Raw genomic sequence first — 2,958 nt, forward strand, 5'->3', positions numbered from 1 at the left:
CACAGACACTGATTTATCTTAAAAATAATAAAAAAAAGATAATCAGCAAGTCCTGGAATCAACACCTAGTCAGTGAAAGAGGGAAGATAAAAACGCCAACTGTGGAAGCAAAGTGCTGAGTTGGAGGGAATTAGAAGCTGGGCTGGACACTAACCCTGAAATGCAGCATTGCTGGACTTACTGCTTCAAGGTCTATAATGATTAAAATGTGGCTGGAAAAAGATGAAAGGGAATGCACAAATAATTTAACCAGGCATTTGTTTGCTCATTAGATGAAATAATTTTCCCAACTGTTTTTCAACCCAGCCTAGGTGGACAGACCCATGACTGCAATGGAAGTCGCCAGCCTAAGAGGCACATTTTCTAGCTCTGTAGAACTATAGATGGTAGTTCCACTGGTGTCCAAGCAACAACACGTGAGGCTACATTCACACCCTAGGGTGATCTCAAATAATTATCTCCAAGGATGTAGGGGCTTCCAAAACTGCGTGTGTTATTCTACTGCCTTATCCCAGGCGTCTAACATGCTGTTAGGCACATAATGGTGTTTCCACAAACATTCATTCAATAAAAGACAAACACATGAATACATTATGATGATTAAAATTTATGTCTGTTTTGTTCAGTCATGTATCTATTCCTAGTACCTAGCACAGTACCCAGCATGTAGCACCCAGTACCTAGCACAGTACCCAGAACTGATAAATATTAGTTTAGTGAATGAATGAATGAATGAACTAATGGTCTGCCCAAAATCTTTTAATCATACCTCACTTGGCATTGCTGGGGGAAAACATGCTACACTTGAGAGTAAATTCTCCCTAAGTGAGGCTGGCCTTAATACATTTATGGTCGAATCATTTTTTGAATCTGTCTGGTGAAGACAGGAAGGCCTGAGATAATGTGATCTTGTTTCAGTGACACAGATCAGCCCATGAGTACCCCCAGAGCTCCTCGTCCCGGGGTTCTATTTTCCTGTCTCCTGCCTTGATTTCAGAATGTCAGAGTCATTTCCCCCGAGGTCTGTGCATGGCTCCAACAGCCTCCCATCATTTTGAGTTGATGGTTTCTAATCTACACATGGCTAAGAGGCTGTTGAGGACATTAAAAAAATATACATGAAAGCATGCAGAGATGCACCTCCCTCACACTTCTCTTTAGCTGTCTGTAGGATTTGTTAAAGGCCGACAGACTGGTCAGCACAGCAAGTGTGTATTTAGCAGAGCAGCTGTTCCTCTTTTCCTCAGTAGCACATGTCAGAGCCTGTGTTGCTGATTAACATGGACGATCCTACCCTGTCTTCACCAAATCCTTCTAAGTGGGTGTATATTTCAGCATTATCAGGTAAGGAAGGGATGGAGGCCCAGTTAGTTGAAGGGCTTCCCAAGGTGAAGAGGTAAGTTACTGGAGCATTGTAAGGATCTTCAGAGAGCTCTCAGCTATGTTTGCATGTAACGCTGTGTCCTGGGGGGTGTTTGTGGAGATGTGCTTCTGCTCCTGTGGTTATCAGGGATTCTGATGACATGACATAATGTTGTGTCTGCACTACTGATGCTGGATCCAGACAGCCTGGGTTTGATTCCAGCTCCTCCACATTCTAGAAGTGTGACCCTAGAAAGTCAGTTAATTTTTCTAACCTCAGTTGCCTCATCTAGAAAATCAGGCTAATAATAGTAGCTGTCCGAAAAGATTGTTAGAGGATTGAATGAATTGATCCCTGTAAATCACTTGTTTGGCACTATGTAAATAAGTAAATAAATAAATAATGACATTTAGGTTCTGTGCGGGATATGACCAAAATAGAAGAATGCTCTATTTGGTGTGAAGAAGCTTACAATTTATTTGGGGAACTCAGATGAAAGCAGATGAGATAATGTGAGCATGGGTCAGAAGCACTACATAAAGACACGACAGTGTGAAGGGGTGGTGGGAGGAGAGATGACTGTACACACAAGTGCATGATGGGCCGCTTTTACTTAGCCCTATGGGCAAATTTTGCTAATGAATTTTGAAAAATTCATGCTAAATTTCAATAATTGCCTAATAAATTCTCTATAAACACATATACATATCGATATTTTTTTTTCAAAATTAAGTTTCATTTGAACCAAAAGACCTCCAGCTTTACTAAAGAAAATCTGAACTGCATAAAAAAGAAAATTACACAGTTCTTAAAAAAGAAAGTCAAGAGAAAGCACTTCTGAAATAGGTTGGCACATTTCTTAGGATCTCTCTAAAACAGTCAAAATACTTCTGGACATAATATATAAAAGCATGGCACCTTTAACAATTAAGAAAATCTTTATAGATTATAAAATTCATTACGATGCAAGTATCTAATTTACTTTCTCATTTCTGCCTATATCCTGCACATTTATACTAATGATCTAAATTCCCTGAAGGATTTATTTGATTCCCACACTTCCACAAAAGGTTTCAAAATAGCCAAGGAGTCATTTGTTTATATATTCACTCATTGATCAAACATTTCTAGATAATCCATTATGTCTACCTCATTTGCATAGTTCGTGATTACATAAAGATATATAAACGGCACTATCTGCAGACGAAGGTGCTTATGACAAATATTCTACAGCTTTTTGTGATACATTTTGGTACCACAAACATTAAATGTAATACATGTACTAAGTGCTAAAATAAAAGAATGACCAAGGTACTAGCGAATAACAAACACACCTATATGTTAAAAGCCAGACACTCCAAGAGCCCAGTGAGACAGGTGGTCATGCGTCTGAAGAAACATTTCTAAAACAATCAGCAGTCAAGTTACACCAAGAGTCTATGAACCTTTACATCCCTGGGCTTAAGACTCCACTTATAAAAGTCCTTCCCCCAAAATTAAAAGTCAAAGATTTATGACAAATGTGTTTATTTCACCTTCAGCCATGAAAAATATATCTATGAAGACTAGTTAATGATGAGAAAAATGCCCTTCAT

Source organism: Galeopterus variegatus, unplaced genomic scaffold (assembly GCF_000696425.1).
Source record: "Galeopterus variegatus unplaced genomic scaffold, G_variegatus-3.0.2 Scaffold4919, whole genome shotgun sequence".
Lineage (NCBI taxonomy): Eukaryota > Metazoa > Chordata > Mammalia > Dermoptera > Cynocephalidae > Galeopterus > Galeopterus variegatus.